The 9,096-nt window shown below is 36.4% G+C and overlaps 1 protein-coding gene across 1 annotated transcript in view; it reads left to right on the forward strand.

The window, feature by feature from the left end:
* Positions 1-8,704, forward strand: part of C9H1orf27 (chromosome 9 C1orf27 homolog) — a 202,529-nt gene extending 193,825 nt beyond the window's left edge. The window contains exon 18 of the transcript XR_002335971.1: positions 8,568-8,704. The gene's annotated coding sequence lies outside the window, so the exon portion shown is untranslated. The remainder of the gene's footprint in view (positions 1-8,567) is intronic.

A 9,096-nucleotide genomic window follows, 5' to 3' on the forward strand; every position in this document is an offset into this window, starting at 1 on the left:
TTCCCTTTTCTCCACATCCTCTCCAACATTTGTTATTTGTAGACTTTTTGATGATAGCCATTCTGACAGGTGTGAGGTAATACCTCACTGTGGTTTTGACTTGCATTTCTCTAATAATTAGTGATATTGAGCATCTTTTCACGTGCCTGTTAGCCATCTGTTTGTTTTCTGTGGGAAAATGTCTTTTCAGATATTTTGCCCATTTTTTGATGGTGTTGTTTTATTTTCCGATATTGAGTTGTATGAGCTGTTTGTATATTTTGGATATTAATCCCTTGAAATAACTTTATGCTAAAACCAATAAGATGCTGGTGAAGAAAACTGAATATTATTCAAAGAAATGGGAAGATATTCTATGCTCTTGAATTGGAAGAATTAATTTGTTTAAATTGCCATACTACCCAATCTGCAGATTTAATGCAATCCCTATCAAAATACCCATGACATTTTTGCAAGAACTAGAACAAATAATCCTAAAATTTGTATGAAACCACAAAGGACCCTGAATTGCCAAAGAAATCCTGAGGAAAAAGATCAAAGTTGGAGGAATAACCCTCCTAGACTTCAGGCTATACTACAAAGATGCAGTAATGAAATCAATGTGGTATTTGCACAAAAATAGAGACATAGATCGGTGGAACAGAATGGAGAGCCCAGAAATAAACCCACACACCTAATGTCATTTAACCTACAACAAAGGAGGCAAGAATGTTACAGTGGAGAAAAGATAGATTCTTTAACAAGTGTGGCTTAGAAACCTGTACAACCACATGTAAAACAATGACACTGGAACATTCCCTCACACCATATACAAAAATAAACTCAAAATGGCTTAAAATGTGGTTTTCACTGACTACTCTAGCTTTGCAGTATAACCTGAAATCAGGAAGCCTGATTCCTCTAGTTCTGTTTTTCTTTTTCAGTACTGCTTTGGCTGCTTTGGCTACTGCTATGATCCAGCAATTCTACTCTTGGGCATATATCCAGAGAAAACCACAATTCAGAATAATACATGCACCCCAGTGTTCATTATAAGACTACTTACAATGGCCAAGACAGGAAAGCAACCTAAATGTGCATTGACAAAGGAATGGATAAAGAGGATATTGTACATATATATGGTAGAATATTATTCAGCCATAAGGAAGAATGAAATAATGCCATTTGTAGCAACATGGATGACTTAGAGATAATCATTTTGAGCAAAGTTAAGTCAGAGAAAGACAAATATCATATGATATCACATATGTAGACTCTAATAAAAATGATACAAAAGAACTTATTTAAAAAATAGAAACACACTCACAGATTTCAGAACCAATTTTGTGTTTACCACAGGTGAAACCATTGCAGAGAGGCAGAATTTGGGAGGGTAGGAATAATATATACACACTTCTGTATAAAATAGCTGATTAATAAGAACCTACTGTATAGCACCAGAAAATCTACCCAATAGTTTTTAATAATCTATATGGAACAATGAGTGGATATATGTATATGTATGCCTGAGTCACTGTACTGTACACCTGAAACTAATACAGCATTGTAAATCAACTATACTCCAGTACAATATAAGAGAATATAGGTAGAATGCTTTTTTTTTTTTTTTTTTTTTTTTTGTCTTTTGTCTTTGTTGTTGTTGTTGCTATTTCTTGGGCCGCTCCCGCGGCATATGGAGGTTCCCAGGCTAGGGGTTGAATCGGAGCTGTAGCCACCGGCCTACGCCAGAGCCACAGCAACGCGGGATCCGAGCCGCGTCTGCAACCTACACCACAGTTCACGGCAACGCCGGATCGTTAACCCACTGAGCAAGGGCAGGGACCGAACCCGCAACCTCATGGTTCCTAGTCGGATTCGTTAACCACTGCGCCACGACAGGAACTCCTAGAATGCTTTTTGATGTACATCATAGCAACATTTTTTTGGCTCAATCTCCTAAGGCAAAAGAAAGGCAAAAATAAACAAAGGGGACCTAATTAGCCTTAAAAGCTTTTGCACAGCAAAGGAAACTATCAACAAAACAAAAAGACAACCTAAAGAAGGGGGGAAAATATTTGCAAATGATGCCACTGACAAAGGGTATCATCATAAATGACACTTTGAAAAAAAAATCTTTTAATTCTTCTCATTTTCAGCTCATTTCCTCCTTCACCTCATACGGATACACTATCTTGTTTAATCTCGCTGAGAATGTAAATCAGAAATGTTCCAAACTTCTTTTGTTTTTCTTGCAATAGGTATATTTTAAAAGGTAGCAGAGATCTGGTTCTTCTGAATGGTCTCTCTCTGAACTATGGCTTTCACTGGCTCTGTAACAGCACGCAGGGCTTGGAAGGAAAGCAGCCCCAGGACATGCCTAACTTTCCCTTTCTTAGCCTTTTCTAGCAAACTTAGTGTTTCAACATCTGTGAATTCAGAAGTTAATAAATGTTAAATGTTATGTTGAGAAGTAGGTCAAGATTCTTTATTGTGTTTTGAGAGTATTCTGCTATAAGCACCATGTATTTTTACTTATATCTTAATTGACATAAAAAGCAAAACTGGTGGTTTTGCTAAACTCCAAAAGAACTTGAACAGATTTTATACTTTTGAAAGTTAATTATAAGATCAGATAAATCACATTTGGGAAGATAAATATCATAAGCTCAATACCATGAATAAATAATGTTTTCTTTAAGAAATTAAACAAGTATTTGCCATCTCACAGTTAAAAATATAATAATAAACACTGCCAAAAGAATTTCATAGGAATAACCTACACATTTTATGATGATAAATATAATCTCATAAGAATCGTTAAACCTCTAAACTGGCTAAAGTGTTTGTATTCTTAGGTTTTCAAAGTATCAGTCATATAAATATCTTATAGCTTTTACCATTGTTTATATAAGATTATCACAGCTAGTTCAGTACATTGTAATTTTAATTTTAAAACTTCATAGTGTGTTGTCTTGGAGCACCCATCATGGCTCAGTGGTTAACGAATCCAACTAGGAACCAAGGTTGCGTGTTTAATCCCTGGCCTTGCTCAGTGGGTTAAGGATCTGGTATTACCATAAGCTGTGGTGTAGGCTCGGATCCTGAGTTGCTGTGGTTGTGGCGTAGGCCAGCAGCTACAGCTCTGATGCGACCCCTAGCGTGGGAACCTCCATATGCTGCAGGTGTGGCCCTAAAAATCAAAAACAAACAAACAAACAAAAAAAAAACCCTTCATAGTACAGTGTCTCAATCTGATAAAGTTCATGTTATTAAAACTTATGTTCTCTGATTAATTTAAGACCAAACAAAAAGTTGTGGGCTTAGGATATTCTAGGAATTTCAAAGAATTTCTGTGAAAAGTCAGTAACATGAAGCTTGGCAACAATGCTGATACATAGTAAGTGTTCAATAAATGTTAGTTATTATTATTTTTATTATTCTTACTTTCTTAACCTCACATAGGATGGCCCAGGTATAAGTTAAATAGTTTTTCCTCCCATGTAAATATTTTTCTGGTCTAGACTAAAAGAAGAAGGAAAAATGTTACATTCACAGTAAATAGATATAATTTTAGATGCAAAACTATTTAACTTTGATTATTTGTACTAAGAATAAGCCTCATTATCAACTAGTTTTCTGTTTGTCCAATCCATGTTGCCAGACACGTATCTTGTTAATTGAGATCTGATGTGATCCAAAAGCTGATTTATGGAAGCAAACAAATAAAAGAATTAATAGTGTCTCCTTATCTTGGACAAGTTTGACAAAACAAAAAATATGCTGTGTTTATGATGAAGTTACAGAACTCTGTCCTTCGTGTTTACTATTGAGGTTTAAATGGTGAACAGCTTTGATGCTTCGTGTAATAAATAATGCTCTCAGCTAAATGCATTTAAAAAGGAGACTTTCTCACATTTGAACATTTATATTGAGTTTCATTTACTATATAGACACAGCTTCATATCAGAATTTAAGGGGAGTCTTTGTAAGAGGGTGGTGGATTCTTATAAGTGAAAGTCTTCCTTTCAGGACATGAAGAAGAGGCTGTGTTTTTGAACATTACTTCCTCAGAACTTTTACAGAAGGTAACACATTCCTGTTTGTCCAGGGTTTCCTTTGTGTACTTTTCTTGAGATTCTTGCAGATTAGATATAGTCATATGTGTGTTTAGCATCCATTTTTGTTTTAAGACCAGCCCTGTAACAATTGTCTGTTGACTCTCAGGCGCTATACAAACATTGGTCAGCTTTCCTTTGACTTCCTTGGGCCAAAGGATTCATCTTTTTTTTTCGGAGATAGATAGATAGAAATTGTGTCAACTAAGTATTTAGCCTGTTAAAAAGAAGTTTTTAATTAAAATAATGGTCAAATGAGCTTGTCTCCTCTCACTACTCACTTCGTTAAAGGGTATGATCCTTTCAGAGTAGCACACAGGATTTGCATTTTCCCCTGAGTAATGAGTTACTTATATTGTCTTTTACATTAATCTCGGTTTTTCAGGTGAGTGCTAAATTACAAAATTTTTCACTCATTATGCATCTCTTTCTATGTTGCAGTCTCACCTTCAGCCCTAAACTGAAGGCTGGTCAAATTGAAGACATCAATCACCTTCTCATATTTTTATATGACCAGTCCTTTTATTCCTCTTTCACATACAGTGAAACCTCTTCCTTTTATCCTTGGTGTGAAACATGATGTTAAACTCCATGTTTTATATAGGCTCACACAGCATCCTTAATGTTTTCAAAATGATTATTAAAATTATAATTCATACATTTCTTTCAACAAATATTCATTGAATGTCACCATTGTCTGTCAAGTGCTAATCTTGATGGACTCAGTAGGGAATAAAACAGACATTCTAGTGGGGAAGGTGGACAATAACTAGATAAATAGGCCAAGTATATTGCATGTTACTCAGTGAGAAGAATTAAGGAGAAAGGGTAATAATAAATCGGAATCATTATAATTATTTGCTCGGTTATTTAGTGGGTGTGTGTCTTGCCCATGAGATTCAGAGGCTGTGTTGGGCACGTTCAGAGCCATCTCTCCAGGACCTGGCAGGACCTTGCTTGTGGTAGGTGCTCAGTAAATATTCACTGGACAAAGAGATGCTGCTGGAAAATGCCTGCTTTTAAAAACACAGAGGAAAACATTTTGGAAACATTGGGATTCACTAACAGCATGGTTATGTTTATTATTTTGTTATAATCAATCAAGAAGACTGTATTCCAAGGACTATCCTTATGGAGGAGGTTCAGAAAGAAGGAAGAAAAAGGAATTAACATTAGTCAAGTTTCAGGAGGTACCAGAACTGCACTGGGTGCTTTATAGCCACAGTTTCATTCGGTCCTTCAACAACTAGAGCTGGAAGGTGTTGCTTCTTTCATTTTAAAGATGAGAAACTGTAATTATTTTTCAAAGCTTACCCTTTAACCTAGTAATTTCATGTGTCATTTTCATCTTTAGTATAATTTCTTGTTAGGTAAGATTTTATCTCTGATTGTTTCAATTAAAGCTGTGAAACTCTTTCCTTACATTTGGGTTTTTTTTTTTTTTTTTTTTTTTTTTTTTTTTTTTTTTGTCTTTTTGCCTTTTCTAGGGCTGCTCCCGTGGCATACGGAGATTCCCAGGCTAGGGGTCTAATCGAAGCTATAGCTCCCGGCCTATGCCAGAGCCACAGCAACACCAGATCCGAGCCGAGTCTGCAACCCACACCACAGCTCACGGCAACGCCAGATCCTTAACCCACTGAGTAAGGCCAGGGATCGAACCCACGACCTCATGGTTCCTAGTCGGATTCATTAACCACTGAGCCACAACGGGAACTCCTGTTTCCTTATATTTGGATTCCCCTCTTAGCTGAAACTTGACAAATGTTCATGTAGCAACTGCTTTAATCAAAATAGAAAATGTAGTAGTTGCAAACATGAACACGAAGAATCCCTGCTCCCCAGTGTCAGGTAGTTTCTCTTCTGAATAGTCATGTTTGATCCATATTTTCATGACTAAATTTTAAGGATTACGTCTTGAAAGCAACTTTTCAGTTTTATTGATTTAGCTATCCATCTTCATATCCAGTTTAGGAAGCTGTATTGTGGTTGAACATTGTAATTATCTCATACTGTTGACTAAGGTAAAAAAAAAATTGGCATGATTAAAGAAATCTTCAACCACAGAAAGTATATGGGATTTCCCCTAATTTCACATCATCTGGCTTCATTAACATATGCAGAGTTCAAGGAGTTGCTGTGTGAAGTCACTTTATGAAGTAATAATTTATTGTGAATTTGTGCTTGGAAGAATAAAGAATGTTAGAGGTGATACATGGGATCCTGGAATTTTTTTTTGAAAGCAAGATGTTGACATCTGACTTTAATGCATGAAGAGGTTAGTCAGTAATCTATATGGGCGGTTTATCATGATGGTGGAAGTGATAAATTAATACAGGAAGTGTGTGTATAAACATGTTTTATTGCCTTACATTTACTTGCATACCTGAGGAAGTGCCAGGGGGTTTTTTGTTGTTATTTTTCTATTTTTAATTTTTTGGTAGAGTAAGTACTCCCTAATATGGTTTGGAATTAAAACCTGTGGCTTACCAAATAATATTGTTTGGGAGAGGAATTGTATCCCAGGTGGTATCTTCATAGGGCCAAGAGCCCTCAAGGTAATGTGCTCAAACTATGTAAGAAGGAAAGGATTGTGTTAAATCATTTCTTTGTATCTATGGCTCACAGAACAGTAGCTGACCTATGGTAACAATATAAATTTGTGAAAGTAATAAGTAATGTACCAGTTGTGCTCAAAAGTGTGATCTGAGGATCTCTGGGCATTCATGAAGTGAAAAATCATGTACAGATAAAAAGTTCATTCAAAGTACAAATAGACTGGTAGATTTTAATCGAACAGTATGAAAAGTTCATTAATATGGATTCAGAGTACACACTGCAGCTCATATTTAAGAAATACTTCTCAAGTTTTAGTGTAATATCAAAGAAGAATATCTTCGATTATCTGAAGTCTTTGAAAACTACTCTCCCCTGTATACACTACTATGTATAAAATAGGTAACTAAAAAGGACCTATTATATAGCATAGGGAACTTTTTTCACTGTCTTTTAAGAACCTATAATGGAAAAGAATCTGGAAAAGAATGTGTATACACACTCACACACACACATTGCTGTGCACATGAAGCTAACACAACATTGTATATTAATTATACTTCAACTTTTTTTAATGGTTCAAAAACAACCTCCTCCCCTTTCTAACTAAATATCTATGTGAGGTGGGTTTTTTCATTGTAGTGTGACTAAAACAATGTGTTACAACAGGTTGAACACAAGAAGCAGATTTAAGAGTACAGTTGTCTTATTGTCATGAATGAATGAAATGGAACATAGTTAAATTAAATGATAACATATCTATCTATGTCAGTCAGAATCCAGTCAAAAGAGAGAAACCACATTGTTAATTTAAACAGAAAATTTGATATGAAGAATTGTTAACCAATAAAAGGGGAAAGAAAACTCTAAGAGGTGCAGAAGTAGCAAATACGGAAAGCACTGACTATTTCTCTGGCTAAGGGAAAGTGAAAAAAGAAGGAAGGAAGAATATAGAAGAGCTCTCCTCCTTCTGCCCAGGACTGAGATTCTGACCTCTGGAGAGGGTGTGGCTGGCATAGGAACCTGCAGGTGGCAAGAAACTTGCTGAGGGTGTAATGACAGCTGGTCCTCAGGACCAACCTACAAGGTGGCAGAAAAACATGTTAGAGCATCCAGGAGCAGGGCTGATAACGTCAGCACTACTAGGCCTTTCCCACGCCCATCCACTGGCTGCCATGCTAAAAACACTGCTTTAGAAACAGGACGGGAAGCCCCTTCCCCTGCTCAGGCCGTATGATGTCCCTCCAGCACCCTCTATGGACAAAGCCTAAAACTGAGCCAGCTGTCACTGAAGAAGTGTTTAAAGAGGCAGCTCCAAAATCACAAAGCAGGGCAAAGAAGAGTGGATTTGGACATAAAAGGCAATAATGAATAGCTATCACACCATACCGTGGAAAGAATACACATCGGTTAGAAAGAAAATGTTATAGAATACAGTGTGTGTTTCAGTTTGGGGGTGCCAACATGCCATTATTTTTGTAGGAACAAACGAAAATAAGAAATATACCCCATCCCCCAAACTGTCAATTGTATATATACCAAGGGATAAAATTAGGTGACAAAAGGAGAGCATAGTAAATTTACTCTCTGGACAAAATTGATGTATTGAATTGCAGCAGTGAGTACATATTACTTTGGAAATGCCTGCAAAATGTGGCAGACTTTATTTTTTTTGCCAACACATATAGCTAATCCCCACCTGGGTCCATGCTGGCAAGATCCCAACAATTTTAGAAAGCATATCCTCCTCCTTTGAAAACATCTTGTGTGATCTATGAGCACCAACGTGATCTCTCTCTGACCCAGTTCTGACCAAAGCTATGTAGTAGTAATTGGCTGGGGAGAGGGGAGATTCTGAGAAAATACTTTGCTCTTAAAAAGAGATCCATGAAAAACAGTATCCATTTTTCTGCCTTTCAGTCCCTGGTATGTGAGGATGTGCTGCTCAGAGCTTCATCAAATGTTTTGTGACCGTGACGAGAACTAGCTTACCTTCTGTGGGTGACAAAACTGGAAGATATAAATACTCTGGATCTTTGATCATTTCTTTTAGCGACAGATATTACCACCTCCTATACCCAGGTAAGGCATCGCAGAGACTCCTTACTATGTGAGATAATCTCTTAAGTCTAATTCGCTTGACTATGGATCTTCTGTTACTTGAAGGTGAAACTACTTTCTCTTAGGACAATCATGCATATGGGCCATTGATTGTCCAAATGAATCTTACTTCACACTACTCTTTTCACTCTGTATATGAAACAATAATACCAATCATGATAGCTGATATTTATTGTTTATTATGTATCTGACTGTGATCAGTGCTTTATTTTTGTTGTGGTATAATTTATGTACAGCAATATATATGAATCAGGTATACAAAATAATAATTAGATATTTGTATATACTGCAAAATGATCACACAGTAAGTCTAGTCAACATCTGTCAC

The sequence above is a fragment of the Sus scrofa genome, chromosome 9 (assembly GCF_000003025.6).
Source record: "Sus scrofa isolate TJ Tabasco breed Duroc chromosome 9, Sscrofa11.1, whole genome shotgun sequence".
In the NCBI taxonomy this organism is placed as follows: Eukaryota; Metazoa; Chordata; class Mammalia; order Artiodactyla; family Suidae; genus Sus; species Sus scrofa.